At 41.1% G+C, this 16,689-nt stretch overlaps 1 non-coding gene across 1 annotated transcript; it reads right to left on the reverse strand.

Moving 5' to 3' along the window:
• Window positions 1-16,261: 16,261 nt before the first annotated feature.
• LOC150061352 (small nucleolar RNA U3) lies at window positions 16,262-16,472 on the reverse strand. Its single transcript, XR_016536030.1, has one exon. It is a non-coding gene; the product is annotated as a small nucleolar RNA U3 (small nucleolar RNA).
• Window positions 16,473-16,689: the final 217 nt, after the last annotated feature.

Raw genomic sequence — 16,689 nt, forward strand, 5'->3', positions numbered from 1 at the left:
TCAACTGCAGTCTGGGACAGGTGGGCCCTTTCTGATCCACTTCTTGCTTATGACATAACTCTTGCTATGACATGTCCTCTTTCTCATTATGATTCAACTGTCCTGGCTCCAGATGGGACTTGTGGATTCATTTCCATTTCCACTGGTCTGTTTGATGGATGGGGTCTCTTCACCTGTAGGAAGCCTCTGCCAGTTGGTTGTTTTCTACCACTGACCAGGCTTCTCCGTGGCCATTTGCCCCCTCACACCTATCCTAGGCTGCCTGGTGTTCACGTCAGATCCCATCTGTGCTACAGGTTAAGTGACGTTAGTGTCTAGTTATGGATCCTAACTTTGTTGAACAATCATTAGCTTGTGCCCTCTCTGTGGCCATCTCCAAATCACCGTTAGAGCAGCTGAGAAAATGCCCTCAGAAACATGAAACAAAACCCACTCGAGCCCTTTCCCTCCTCATCAGCAGTGGTTTCATCATGGGGCAGCCAGTACCTGGTAATCTTTAGGAACAGCCATGAGAGGATAAATTCACAGACCAATGGAAGTTTGTGCGACAGTGTGCATGTGGTAGAGCACTTGAGAAAAGGAGGAGAGGATCTTTTATACCAAGGGTGTGTGTAGACGAGAACCACAATAACCCTCCAGCATCCTCCAAAAAGCCCCAAGAAGAGGTAGAAGAGAGTTTCTTTCTCACAGGGCTTTGAGCCTGTGTTACAGCCTAAGACAGGCTGTGAATTAGACCAGGTAAGTCCCATATACGCAGTCTCAAATACTTCTAAGCCTCGTGAAGTAGAACTGATTTATCTCAGGCTCTTACAATGCTGAGTGTGGTAATAATAGGCGTGGGAAAGAACCATAGCTATGGGAATTCTACCCACTGTAACCACCCAGGGTAGCTGCTTCCTCCACTGTTATCACAGCTCTGCCCCTGCACTCTTCCTTAGAGTACCTGTATTTCCTAGTAATCCCTCCATGCTCACACCTCTGCAGTTTTGGAAGGGGTCTCCTGCACTGGGTCGGAAAGGTTTGGTCCAGGATTTCTGACCCAGGCCTTTTCTGTTGCTAAGGAAGTATGCATGAGAGCTCTTGGCTCCTTTCTGGTCTGAGGACCCTGTTGGGCAGGGTGCTAAATCTCTACTCACTATTTCACAGAAATGATTAAAGACAAGTTAAGACTTTAGTTCAAATGGTTCAGTTAATCCAGGAACAAAGCATGCTGAGCTGGGAGACCGCAAATAGCGTAGCTCTTGAAGACAAATGAGGACATGGAAAAGTGGCATATACACCTTCCACTAAGGGAAAAATATGTGTGTGTGTGTGTGTGTGTGTGTGTGTGTATGTGTATGCATGTGTGCACATGTGATTTCTCCAGGTTTTAGTTACTTGATTTCTCAGGGTTTTACTCTCCGTATTAGTGAAAGGTGATATGAGACTAGTACTCTAGATCTTGTTCTCTGTGTTTTTCTAGTTAAAAGAATTGGACAGGGCCAGGAGTATGACCTAGAGGTAGAGTGCTGGTCTAGCATGCATGAAGACCTAGGTTCGATTCCTTGGTACCACACACACAGAAAAAGCTGGAAGTGGTGCTGGTGGCTCAAGTGGTTGAACTCTAGTATTGAGAAAGCTCAAGGATGGTGCCCAGGCCCTGAGTTCAAGCCTCAGGACTGGCAACCAAAAAAAAAGGTGAACATATTGGGGCAGAGCTTATTTTTGTAACTGATCAGTGACAGAGGTATTGAATAACTACAATATCTGAGTTTATTCTGAAGTATTTAAATGGACATTTATCATCTAATGATGATAATTCAGTTCGAATGTACTTTAGTATTTATTTTTAATTTTTAGTTAGAATATATTAGTTATATGGGGACAATTTTATTGTGGTATTTCCACATATTTACAATGTACCAAGCTCACCTCCCTTTTCCCCTTCGCTCTCTGATAAAATAATTTCAAATTTTCATCCATGCTATAATAATATACTTTGACCACATCCATCCATTTTTAACCTTCCTGTTAGCCCTTTCTCCACCTTCTGAATCCCCCTACAACAGAGCCTATTTTTCTTTCTCTGTCCTTACTCCCCCAGGTAAACAGTTTCCATTGAGGTTGTGTTTATATATATGTATATGTACATGTATATATGTAGTTGTAATATATTTCACAGTTATTCACCCTCTAGCTTATTCTTTCTTCCTTTCCTCTTCCTCCTCAGTAGTGCCTTAGTTAGATTCATACTCTGTCTATAAATTATATAATTATGTATGTATATGTTGTGACTGTGAATATATGTCTTTTAGGTCTACCTTCCACACAGAAGTGAAAACACATGATGTTTTTTTTTTTGTTTTGCTTGCCTCACTCAATATGCTATCCTCCAATTCCATCCATTTTCCGACAAATGACATCGTTTTATTTTTCTTTATGGATATATTAATATCCAATAGTCCACATATACCTCATATTTATTCATTCATCTTTTATTGGGCATCTTATCTGAAAAATGTTTTTTTAAGCTGACTTGTTTTAAAGCACATAATGTTTCCAGATGCAAACAGATAGTTATGAGGGTTTGACACCTAATGTAGCCTTTTTACTTCTTTTCATTTCCAAGAACTCAAGAGACAGGGAATCTTTGCTGGAGGTCTGTTTATTTTACTTCAGCACTGACATGAGCAATAAGTATGATGATTGTAGTTAACACTATCCATGCTTGCTAAGTCTCAACCATGCACATTCACTGGAGGGTACACAGCTGTCAGGGCAGAGTGACTTAGGCAGCTACACTGGCAGGGTGAGGCCCCATGGGAAGGTCTGATGGAAAGTGGCTGCAGGGAAGATTCCAAATCTATTCTATACCTATCATTTTCTATTTTCAGCCATGAAGTGCTGTCCAGAGAAGGGATTTGAGGAGGAAAGATCAGACAGTGAGGCAGGAAATAATTTTCTGGGAGTCTCCTATCACTTACTACATTGTCTCACACAATCTCACTGGATTTCCCCCCTCAAAAACCAGTTCCCCAAATCTCCACTTCCCCAAGCCTTGCTGATGCTAGTGGACGTGTAATGATGTGATTTCCCCAGCACTCACCTTTCTGAATATGCAGTTTCTCTTCACCTGCATATCACATAAGGAACTGTGTTGTCAGTGTTGATAAACTGTGACTAGGCTCTTGTTATTTAGTCACTAATAATGTCATAAATATCCCCTTCACTGCTTCTGAACCCCGAGGGAAGCAGATGCTGTGGTTCTCTTATGGAGAAACCTGAGGGTGAGTGAAGGGAAGGTAGCTTGTTGAGCTGGGGCTTGGACGGGTGGTTTGTTTGACTACAGAGTATGTGTACTTGACCATGACCCAGCCTGCTAGTACCTGTTCCCCGAGCACTCTCCTGTAGAACACTTTGGCTTCTAAGAGAGCTAAGGAAGCAAAGGCAGAAATGCACGCTACAGGCAAGCACTCTTACGTACTAAGTCCATGAGAAAAATAGAACAAGGAGTTCTGCAGAGGTCTAAGAAGAGAGATCAGCTCATCTCACCTATGTTAATATGAATGATTTAATACTGAAATTATGACTCAGACTTTGAATCTAGGAACAAGTGTCTTCACACACTCAAGTAAAAAACAAAGATGGTTGAATGGCTTCAAGTCCCATTTCAGAGCCTGTTTTCATATCTGCAACCACTGGCAACTACTTGGATATTACTGCTCATTTTATTTTTTCTTATTATACTCTCCAAGGGTGAATTCAGCTGCAGTTAAGGTCATGAATTCTGAAGGCATTAATGCTGATGTGAAAGCTTCTCTTAAATACACGGGGAGGAGGAGGAAGAGTCCTGTAAGCTCATCCACCCTTTCCCTCACCTGTTCAATGGCTCCAACTTCTTTAACCAACAAAACTAAAGAAGTAAACAAACCAAAAAAAATCTACCCAACCCCTAAGCTAAACACTTGTTTGGCAGACTTGTAATGTTTTGACTTGGCTGCTCAAGCCAAAAACAATGGCATTGCTGTTTTGATTTTATAGACAAAGCTTACAGCCTGGTGTTGTCTCCAAGTATTGCTCATAACAGAGATCTTAGATCTTAGTATCATGATCAAAATGTTACAAAGGAATGGATCCAGGCAAACATTTTCTTTTCATTTTTTCCTATACAAATTCATCTGAATGAAGTAGCTATAGACCATGAGACGAGGTGGGTTACAAGGTCTGTGTGGGCCCAGGTAGAGGTGACTTGAAGGCAAGGTGCCATCCCAGGCAATCTTGCTTAGACCCAGGCTGAAAAATCACCGTCAGAGTGGCCAGGATCCCTGGGGTCCATATCTTTTCCTAAAGACACACACTGATGGAGAACTCTGCAAAAAACAGGATGTGTGGCATATCACACATCCTGAGGCTGAGTGAACAGAGACATTCCACCAGCTAAATCTTTGATTATGATTAAAACTTAAATTTTCAAGATGAACTGATATTCCAGAAAACAGAGATTCTACACCATGGGTATCTAGTTGTGGATATGATTCATTTTCTTTGGAAAACAGCAGTATTTGTTTCTTGAAGACATGTCAATAGCATCCTAGGAATGTAGTTTTGAGCATATAATGGAAATGTATGCTCAATGGAGAAGAATGAGTGGTGTCTTTTTATTATTTTTAATGCTAAAGTATTATTTATGTAGTTCAAAAATAGTAATAAACCAGAAATAAAATATAGTGTTGGATCATATCTCTTAGGTACTTTTTGAAATTTATTTCTCAGCTATCCTGGGGTTTGAGCTCAGGGCCTTACAACTTTCTAGGCAGGTAATCTAATATTTGAGCTACACTTTCAGCCTTTTTGTTTGTGGGTTATTTTTCAGATCGGTCTTGTACTTCTGCCATGGGCTGCTCATGGAATGATCTCCATGTCATTGGGTAGCTGGCATTACAGATAGAAGCATACACACTTCTGGTGAAGCGTTCATCTAAGAGGAGAAAACTCGACTTTGAAGTGAATAAACTATTCTGGAAGTCGGATGCCAGTGGCTCACACCTGTAATCCTAGCTACTCAGGAAGCTGAGATCGATGATTGAAGTTCAAAACCAGCCCAGGCACCATAAGACTCTTATCTCCAGTTAACGACCAGAAAACCAGAAGTGGAGCTGTGGCTCAAGTGGTAGAGCGCTAGCCTTGAGCTGAAGAGCTCAGGGACAGTGCTCAGGCCCAGAGTTCAAGCCTCACCACTGACAAAAAAAAAAAAAAGCCCCAGAACAACAATAGTAACTATTCCGGCAAATGAGAAGGATGGGTCATATATCCTCCCTGGCTAAGGACTGGAGGAGCTGCCTCAGGGCTGAACAGTGGCCTGAGGCCTGCCTTGTGTTTGCTTGGCTGTTCTGAAGCAGTCAGAAGCATGCTACGCAGGTTTTTCCATTGTTGAAAATCATCCCTCCTTGATTGGAAGGCTCCAATACTGGCTCTGATCAGCTTCACACGTCACTGAGCATCTCACCTCTGCTTTTTCCAGATGGGGAAATGATCCTTCACCCTTGCACAAACATGCAAGAGACTTGAGTCTCTTGCTGCAATTCTGCATGGATTTGCTGCTCTGGCTTTGCTATGAATTGGGTATTATAAATAAAGTTCAGCTCTGTAGCTCTGACAGGAAGTGTCTAGTTGACAACCCAACCAATGTTGAGCTGAGGAAACTAGAATCCAGAAGAGACATGTTCTATATGCTAATATTTCTATTAATGAAGCAGCCTATGTCTCCACTGCATATTTGATTGCCATAAATCTGTGCATGGAAATCAGGCATGACAGAGAGGCATGGTTGAGGCTTCCTTTTGACCAAACCCTGTAGCACACTCTCTCCACCCTCTGCTCCAGATGGGGTAGATACTGTCACTCTGACTCACATACGGGACTAAGGTGTTCCCATGTTCTGTTTTGTTCTCTCTAGTACTGACAATGGTGCTTGGTACACTGTAGGGGTTCAATAAATTTCTATGGAATGAATAAATAGGCTCACATAGGCACAGCCTGGGCCCAGGGCAACTCTGAACATGCATAAGTGGAGACTTGGCTGCTCAGCTCTCCTCCCTTGATCTTTCCCAGAGCTTGGGGCTGCCTCTGTCCAGATTCAGCTGCTCCTCCTTAGCTGTCAGCTTCCTTCTATCTCAGCTGGCTTTATTACAATGAGATACAATGATAAGACGTTAGTTCTGTGCTACTCCTACAGCTCCTATGTTGCAAACTCAGCATCCATCCATCCTTTTCAATACTTCTAGGCATTCATGCTTCCTGAACTTGAGGTTATTCTTAGGATCTTCTTCCTCGTTCCTTAAAGTCGGTGTTGATAAGTGAGTCACTTTCACATTTCTGTAATAAATACCTGGGCTAAATCCACTGAAGGGGAAGAGACGCTGGATTTATTTTAGCTCAGAGTCTCAGAGGTCACAGTCTGTGCTTGGCCCTACTGTGTTGGGCCTATATGGAGGGAGAACAACATGACAGGAACATGTGGCAGAGGGGGCCTCTGGTTCATCTCATAGCATCCAGGAAGCAAAAGACACAGGAAGAGTGTGGGGTCTTCTTAGGGCACTGAGATCTAACTTTCTTTAAGTAGGCCTCGCTTCCTAAAGTTTCCACCACTCCCCAGTACATGGGCTCTGATACACAGACCTGCAGGGGTCAACGAAGGTCCAAAGGATAGCAGTTAAGGGGAAGGTCTGTTATGCAGCGATGAAAGGAGGGCAGGCTTTGCATGCTACCAACTCCTCTTTTTTTTTTTTTTTTTTTGCCAGTCCTGGGCTTGAGCTCAGGGCCTGAGCACTGTCCTTGGACTTTCTCAAGGCTGGAGCTCTACCTCTTGAGCCTCAGCACCACTTCCGGCTTTTTTCTATGTATGTGGTACCGAGGAATCGAACCCCGGTCTTCGTGCATGCTAGGCAAGCACTCTACCACTAGGCCAAACTCCCGGCCCCCACCAACTCCTCTTTAATCAACACCTACAGTAATGTTTCAGCCCTTCTCTTTTCCATCTCACTCTTCCCCTCGCCCTAGTTGCAACCTATTTCCTGGAATATTTTTTTTCAGTATAGAGCCAATTATTTGCATGTTTGCTTTCAGATTCATGACTTGCCCTTCTGTCTGGCCCCATATGGAAGGGAAGCCCATAGTCAAGGCTTCCTTGTGATCCATCATCAGGCGATTTCAATCACTGATCGAATAGTGATAGGGAGAGAAAATGGAAGGCATTTCTCCTTTGCTCCTCCCTCCCCCCCGGCCTTGGCTTTGGTTGGTGTGCCTCCTATTTGGACCAACTAGGCAGTCTACCCCTGGGAATATGGTAGTACCAGCTCACCATCCCTTCCTGTTGTCCCCTTGTCCCCAGAGTTGGTAGCAATATCTAGTGCATCTAATTTATATGCAAGGGTATTATGCTGTTTAAAAACTAATGAGTAGGAAAATATACACTGTCTGAATGTAATTTTTTTCCCAAATATTTTTGATCTGAGGATGGTTGACTTCAATGCAGACCCTTTGATTTTTCTTTTTTCCTCTTGGGAGGGTCTCACTGTCTGCTTTCTGTTTTCGTAGCAGTTCTATGATCTTTGTAACCAATTCCTTGTATCAAATACATTCTGTTTAAGAGATCTAGGGGAGTTTTGGGCTTTTGAGTAGACTGAAGCAGATGCAGCACACAGAGATTACCAATGACTTCACATGAGCCCTCACTTTCCTTCTTTGGGAGGATAACAAATTGGTGTTGACAATAAGTGAGTCCGTTTTGCATTACTATAATAATAATGCATCCACCCTTACATGATATTGTAATAACTGGTTGCTTGTGAAAGATCAGAAGTCTTGCAATAGCTGGAAAGTCATGAAGAAGTGCTGCAATATGTCAGTAATTAGCATTCTTCCAAACCCAGTTGTCCTTTGGCATTGGTGAGAGAACTGGTCCCCAAAACCTCATGCTGATATCAAATTATGTTTCAGTCCTTTATACAAAGAGGTATTCACTGGATATAAAGTACACACCTTCTCCTGTACACTTTAAATCATCCATAGATATCTTACAATATCTAGAACATGTAATTTAGATGCAAGAGTATTATCCTGTAGTGATTAGAAAATAATGAGTCAGAAGCTGGGCGCGGTGGCTCACACCTGTAATCCTAGCTACACAGAGGGCTGAGATCTGGTTCAAAGCCAACCAGGGCACGAAATACCATGAGACTCTTATCTCCAATTAACCACTGGAAAACCAGAAGTGGTGCTGTGGCTCAAAGGGTAGGGCAGTAGCATTGAGCTGAGAGCTCAGGGACAGTGCACAGGCCCAGGTTCAAGCCCATGACCCACATAAAAAAAAAAAAAGGAAAAGAAAAAAGAAAATAGTGAGTAGGAAAACATGTATACACTATCTGAATGCAATTTGTTTTTTATTCTTTATTGTTGGGGTAATGTATAGAAAGGTTACAGTTATATTTGATACCCCTTCTCATATTTTGTCCCCATTTCCTTCCCCCAGTGCCTCCTAATCATCTTGTTTTCCCCATTCCCTTTCCTATTTCAAATAAACAAATAAACATATATACAGTATACCAGGTAACAAAGTCAGATACAGAAACAATATAAGATTAACAAAAGGGCAACAAAAGAGAAGAGAAATAACATAGTACATTAAGAACAACAATCATACAAGATAAAACTCTTGTTTCCATAGCCTAGAGATCCTTTCATTTAGTTTCATCCTATATGACCTTACGTACTTAAGTTTTGAGCTATTATAATTCTCTGCCAGAGAATCCTAGATATGTACTAATTATTACAAATGAGGGAAACCATGGAGCCTATGTTTCTTTGGGTCTGCCTTACTTCACTTAATATTATTTTTCCCAAGCCTTTCCATTTCCTTACAAATGGGGCAATGTCATTCTTTCTGATGGCAGCATAGAATTCCATGGTGGGTAAGTACCACATTTTCTTGATCCAGTCATCTACTGAGAGGCACCTGGGTTGGTTCCATATCTTTGCTATGGTGAATAGTGCTGCAATGAACATGGTTGTGCTAGTGGATTTAGTATGCCCTTGTTTCTGGACGGTTGGGTAAATGCCAAGTAGTGGAATTGCTGGGTCATAGGGAAGCTCTATGTTTAGTCTTTTGAGGAACTACCATACAGCTTTCCATAGTGGTTGAACAAGTTTGCACTCCCACCAACAGTGTAGTAGCAATCCCTCCTGGCCATATTCCCACCAGCATCTGTTGTTATTATATTTCTTGATAATGATCCTAAATGCAATTTTTTCCCAAGTATGTTTGATGGGAGGATGGTTGACTACAAAGCAGACCCTTTGATGTGGATGACCCATTGTTCTCTAAATGCTGAAGAACAATGAACTTTAACCTCTTTTTAAACAGTCCCAAGAAAGATCATAGGTTGAAGAGACTCGAACCCTCTCGTTATCCAGTCACAGAAGTGGCTATACCATCGTCTATCTCATACTCACTCAACACTGGGACACACTGCACCTGGGCAAAACCATTCTCTGCTCCCAGTTTTGATGCCAAGGTGAATCCAAAGCTAGATTCAGGGTAGATAGCACAAGGACCTCACAGATGATTCATGGTTGTAAATTTTTTGCTAACCAGGCTCAGTGGGAAGGGCCTGGTTTTGGAGCCAGGTACACTTTGGTTCAAATACCACTGAGTTAACTCTGGGAAAATAACTTAACTTCTATAAAATTAAAAAATAGGAAAAAGCAGCCTCAAATGGAGCAAAGAAAGCCTGCTTTGCAGAGTTGTAAAGAAATCCTACTTTCCAGACAGGGACCTGGCCCCTCACATGTAGCTCTGTGGATCAGAACACTGCTATGGCTGATACACACCTGTTCAGGAGAACCCTGATTTCAGCTGTAGGAATTATGGCTTTGGCTGACATCTTGTAGCCACAAGTCACAAAGAAACACAAGAGGACAGCATTATGCTCATTTCTTAAAACACATCATTACTCATTAATTATGCTCAATTATGTGCTGGTAACATTTGTTAACAATTTATTCTTACATTCTTTTTTCCTCCAAACTACTGTTGTAAAATAGCTGTGCTACTTTTCTTTGCGTAATCATCAAATAGCATCATAGTAGCATGTAACAGACAACATCTGAAATGCATTTACTATTAATTTAAGCATCATGAAGCATACATATTAGATAAATAATATTTACTTATAAAATCACAATACTCTGTTCAATAATTAAAAGAGGTGGGTGAGTATAGCTCGCATGCTCTCTTATTTTTTGGCTGAAGTTCAGCAAATAATGGTTTTTATATTGTGTGCTATGGGAAAATGCTTTTTAGTTAGTCAGATGGGACAAGTGAAAGAATATAGAAACTTTTAGTAGTCCCAATATTTTGATCCAACAGCTATATGTATGATCTCAGCCAGGAAATGTGTAAATAAATATAGGCCATGAGCTGAATTTGTAAGGCAGACAGTCTCACTTAGAAGACTCCTTCAAGGGCAGAGCCAGTGTGGAAGTGCCACCCTTGCCACCTTCAGGACCGCAGGGCCACTGAAATGTGTTTACAACAAAGTATACTGTTCACAATTTCACACATTCAGCCTCTCTCCCACTTACATTGACTGTGCTTTGTGTGGCTCTGTTCATTAAAACCAGAAAATGAGCAACTGAAAAATTTTTCAGTCAGTGTTAAAATATAAAGGTTTTTTTTTTTTTGCTGGCCAGTCCTGGGCTTAAACTCAGGGCTTGAGCACAGTCCTTGGGTTTTCTCAAGGCTAGAGCTCTACCACTTGAACCCACCTCACCATTTCTGGCTTTTTTCTATGTATGTGGTTCCAAGGAATTGAACCCGGGTCTTCCTGTATGCTAGGCAAGCACTCTATCACGAGGCCAAATTCCAGGCCAAAGGTTTTCTTTTATAGTACACTTTATAGTAACAGTGCTATCCAACAGAAATATAATGAGTCACATATGTAATTTTAAGTTTTCTAATAGCTATATTTAAAAAAAAGGAAACAGGTGAACTTAATTTTGAGTATATGTTTTGCTTCATCCAGTATTTCTCAAAACAATATCACTCCAATATGGAATTGGTATACAATTATAAATGAAGTATTTTACATCTGGTTGCTTTTACAATTCTTGTCTTAAGTCTTTAAAACTGTACATCATTTATACGCAGAGAATGCCTCATTGGGTGTTGCTGACTCATGACTTAATACTACCTACTCAGGAGGTTGAGATCTGAGGATCATGATTCAAAGCTAGCTCAGAGAGTCCATGAGACTCTTATCTCTAGTTAACCATCAAAAAGGCAGAGGTGGATATGTGACTTACGTGGTAGAGTGCTACCCTTGAGCAAAAGAGCCAAGTGGGAGTGAACAGTCCTGAATTCAAGCCCCATTACTGGCACATACCAAAATAGAGTTATGCAGGGGTCCTGTGCAGAACAGTGCATTCTTAGGACTGTTCCATCCCACAAACTTTCTGGTCAGTTGCAATTCTCCAGGTCTGAACTCTGACTCAGGGAATTCTTTCACCCTCTCCTGTGACTATCTGTGTCCTTCTCTTTATTAGTATTTACATAGTTCCTTCGCTCAGGGAGCATCTACAGTTTCCCCATCCAGGTTGAGCATGAGCAGTCTCAAGAAGCTGCTAACGACGACTGTGCTCTCAGGGAGGCCATCTGAGTTTAGTCATAGTCACTGATGGCTGCAAGCATTCATGTGTCGGCCTTCTGTTATGCTTCTGAGAAGATCAGAGACAGCTGCTTCAGAACGCAACACTTGACCTGACTCCCTAAGTGCCCTCTAACCTAGCTCTGTGAGGCTGCAAACTCTCAGCCTTGATTCCATCCCCTGTGTCTTGTGTGATCTATAGCACAGTGCTCTGAAGGTACTGGTCAGGGGTGAGATGAAGCCTGTGGCCATGAAATGGACTTGTCAGGCTCTGGCCTGAATGTCCCTCAGGTGATTGACAGACATATGTTCTAGCCAGGCAAACTGCCCAATTTAAAAGGCTTAGAATGTGTAGCTCACAAAAGTCTGCCTATTTTTTAGGGTGTGGTGGCACACATCTGTAATCCCAGCTACTAGAGAGGTAAAAATGGGAGGATCATAGTCTGAGACCGATCGTAGGCAAAAGTTAAGGACATTCTAACATGAAAAACAGGCTAATTACATTCGCAGTTCTAGCTAAGGAGAAGGCAGAGATAGGAGAATCACAGTCTGAGGCTGGCCTGGGGCAAAAAGCATTAGACTGTATCTGAAAAATCAAAAAGTGAAAAGGGCTGGAGGCATGTGACACAAGTGCTAAGTGCCAGGATCCGAGTTCAAACACCAGTGCTACCCAGAAAAAAGGTCTGCGTTCTCATACTGGGTCTACTTAGAAGAACCAGCTAGAATGAATAATGAGAACAAAGGATGGTAAGTATTCTTATTTTGCAGTCATGTAATATATAATAAATGCAGTGAATTCAGATGAGCAGTAGTACAAAGATTAAAAAACAATCTTGTCCCAAACACAGAACAATATAATGGTACAGGATGCTGTGAGTTACTTCCCCAAAGTAAGTGAATTACATTAGCCAAAATCATTAACTACCATTATTGTTTTTTTTGTTTGTTTCTCACCTGTGTGTCTTACAAACTACACACACACACACACACACACACACACACACACACATATATTATATGTATTATTTGCCTCATATATCCCTACACACAGAAATGCCTAAATTAGTATGAACAGAATAAATGAATTACTGAGTCTTTCAACAAAAGCTACTAATCCAACAGTCTGTTCACAAATCCATTACTAATATCAACTTCCAAAGCAGTTGACTCATTCAGCAGTTAAGGCATGTTCTTTCTTGAAAGTTAATCTAACTGGGAAATAAATTATTATATTCTCAGAGGTTATATTCATATAACATTCATGTATTAAACTTTGTAAACATTTCCAGGTTTTGCTCAGAAAGGATGGGAGCTGTGGGGAGCATATTGGCTTCATAAGAGCTAGGAGTACGAGTTCAGAGGTTGGATTCAGGCCTGATTAATGGATGTCTCTACCTTCTAGATCAGCTTAGTAAATCTTCATTCAGTTCAGTTCTGCATGTGCTTGGCAGCTCTTTTGGTGCTCCAGGGGGGCCTAATATGAATTACACAGGGTTTCTGTGCTCAGCAGAATCTATTATACAGAGACAAGTTTGACAGGTTTGATACACACTGAGAAGAAGAAGAAGAAGAAGAAGAAGAAGAAGAAGAAGAAGGAGAAGAAGAAGAAGAAGAAGAGGAAGAAGAAGAAGAAGAAGAGGGAGGGGGAGGGGGAGGGGAGGGGGAGGGGGAGGGGGAGGAGGGGGCAGGTGAGGGGAAGAGGGAAGGGGGAGGGGGAGGGAGAGGAGGGGGAGGAGGAGGAGGGAGAGGGGGAGGAGGAGGAGGAGGAAGAGGAAGAGGAAGAGGAAGAAGGAGAAGGAGAAGGAGGAGAAGGAGAAGGAGAAGGAGAAGGAGAAGGAGAAGGAGAAGGAGAAGGAGAAGATTCAGTATCATTAACAGTTTTTTCTGTGCTGATGGAACCTCAGTGCAGTGGAACTGACCAGTTTTCAAGTAACCTGGAGTTCTGAATTCAGACCTGCAGTTGCAAGAGTAACTGCTCTCAAGAGAAAATTGAAAACCAATGGGAAGAGGTTTGAATTGAATTGAATTTGAATTGAATTGAATTGAATCCACTGTAAGTTTTTGTTGCAAAGGCACTTGATAAATTTGCTCTGGAAAAAAAATCATTCTAACTGTGGGCTTTTTAGGGAACATAAACTTGGCGTGAGAAAAATTAGACGGTTCTTATACTCATTTAGCTATGCGTGATTCAGGTGAGATATGAATTGAGGCAGGAAGCATGAAGGTACAGGTTGATTCCATGATCTATGTCCAATGGAGAATGTTCAGTTCACACTGGTCTTCACACTAATCCTCAGAGGCCTTGTCTATTCCCACCTCCAGAATGTACAGGTAGATCTCTTTTTCTTGGAAATTTCCTTCCTGGTCCACTCACATATCACCATCCTTTTTTAAAAAAAAATCATTGTGATTTATTTGCATCAAATTTTCACTAATTATTGTCTCTAGCTCTTTAAAGGAAAAAAAATACAACTTTTACTAGTCACATATCCACATGTCAGAGGCCACACACCAAGTAGAAATTTTATTCATTAAAAAAGTTATTAACAAAAGCAGCATGGTACAGGCACAAAAATAGACCAGAAGATCAATGGAACAGAATAGAAGATCCAGAAATAAAACCACCTATTGTCAACTTATATTTGACAAAGGAGCCAGAGATATATTGTGGAACAAACACAGCCTATTCAGTTATTGGTGTAGGGAAAACTGGGCAGCCACATGCAGAAAACTAAAAATTGATCCCAGCCTATGACCATGCACAAGCATTAACTCAAAATGGATCAAAGACCTCAATGTCAGACCGGAAACCTTGAAACTGCTACATGATAGAGAAGGAGAGACACTGGAACTCACAGGCACAGGCAAAAACTTCCTGAACAGAGTCAGTCTCGACAAATGGGACCACCTAAAAATAAAAAGTTTCTGTACAGATAAAAGCCTAGTTACTAAAGTAAAAAGACAGCCAACTAACTGGGAAAAGATATTTACCAATAATACATCAGAATGTTTAATATCCAATATCTACAGGGAACTCAAGAAACTATTCCCCCCCAAACCCAACAGAACAATTAGTAAATGGGCAAGGGAACTAAAGAGAGATTTATCAAAAAAAAAGAAAATATACCAGCTAAGATACCACCTTACCCCAATTAGAATGGCTAATATTCTGAACTCAGACACAACAAATGCTGGCGGGGTGTGGAGAAAGAGGAACCCTACTGCACAGCTGGTGGGAATGTAAATTATTACAGCTACTCTGGAAGGCAGTTTGGAGGTTTCTTAAAAAACTGAAAATAGACCTTCCCTACGATCCCGCCATACCACTCCTGGGCATCTACCCTGAGCATCATAACCCAAGATATGATAAGGACACCTGCTCAGCTATGTTGATCTCTGCACTATTCACAATGGCCAGGAGATGCCCTACTGCAGATGAGCAGATACAAAAAATGTGATATATATATATATATATATATATACACAATGGAATTCTACATAGCCAACAGACAAGATAAAATAATGGCATTTGCAGGGAAGTGGATTAATCTAGAGCAAATCATGTTGAGTGAGACAAGTCAAGACCAAAGTAACAAAAGGTGCATGGTATCCTTAATATGTGGATCCAAACAGTACAAGAGCAATGACTCAATATTTGGGTACCCAAGGTTATGGACATGGTCTTAGAGATAGAAACATAACTACATAGACATAAAAAAATCTATGATGGGTTATATACTCTATAGACATAATGTTTTATTATATAGATTAATATGTATCTATGACATACAAATCCTCAGCTTAATTTTGATTATGTTCTGTAATCTATGTGCCAGTGATTGTACATAGAGATTCCCTTCTTGAATACTTGTTTGTTAAACATGACATTTGAAATATAATGTAAAAATCAGTGTTAATAAAATCTGTAAAAAAAAAAAAGGCGTGACAGTGAACAAGATGCACTGTATTCATTAATTGCTTTGGTGAATGGCAATTCCTTTGTACAACCTCTTAAAGATAATAAAAAATAGTTCAAAAAATAAAACCCAAGTCTGAGCTCTAATTGCTCATGCCTGTAGTCCTAGCTTCTCAGGAGACTGAGATCTGAGGATTGTGGTTTCAACCAGCTGGGCAGAAAAGTCTGTGAGACTCTTCCTTCCAACAAACTACTCAAAGAAAGCCAAAAGTGGCACTGTGGCCCAAGTGGTACAGCAGTAGCCTGGAGCACAAAGAGGCTCCAGTGCCCACTCTGAGTGTAAGCTCCACCAGCAAACAACAACAACAACAAAACAAGCAAACGAAAACTAAGTTTGTATAATTAAGTGGGATTTGATTAAAGACATTTGAGTGGCTTATGCCAAGAGTCTCACCATAAACTCCTAAACTTCAACTAATGGTATATAACACAGCAACAGGGTGAGAGAAATCCCATCTGAAAAAGAGCCTGGCCAGGAAATAGGGCTTAACTCTTAACTACTAAGAATTGGTTACTTACATCAATAGGACATAGGACACCTTGACATGACAACATATAACCAGAGCATAAGTCTTTCCTTATCAACAGCACAAAAAGATATGAAGCCATACAGACTGTCCTCTCCCTCTCCGTCTCCCAAAAGGACAGAAGAATAATCATCACTGGCAAATGGCAGTTTCAGGAAAGCAACACCAAGAATTGTCTTCACACTCAGGAGAGAATTCTGCCTCTCCTCTTCATGGCTTCTGAACTCTACACTGTCAGTGAGATTTCTTTAGTAGTGAACTACACAAGTGATTTCTGAATTTAAACTTTGCCACGGCATTTTGTTAGACATTTCTATCCTGACCACCTTATCTAAAAGTATCCCCTCTTATACTCTGTTTTTTTTTTTTTTTGTTTTTTTTTTTGCCAGTTCTGGGGTTTGAACTCAGGGACTGATCCCTGTCCTTGGGCTTTATCAAGGCTAGTGCTCTACCACACGAGCCATAACACCACTTCCAGCTTTTTCTGTGTATGTGGTACTGAGGA

Source organism: Megascapheus bottae, chromosome 6 (assembly GCF_031878675.1).
Source record: "Megascapheus bottae isolate mThoBot1 chromosome 6, mThoBot2.hap1, whole genome shotgun sequence".
Taxonomy (NCBI): Eukaryota; Metazoa; Chordata; class Mammalia; order Rodentia; family Geomyidae; genus Megascapheus; species Megascapheus bottae.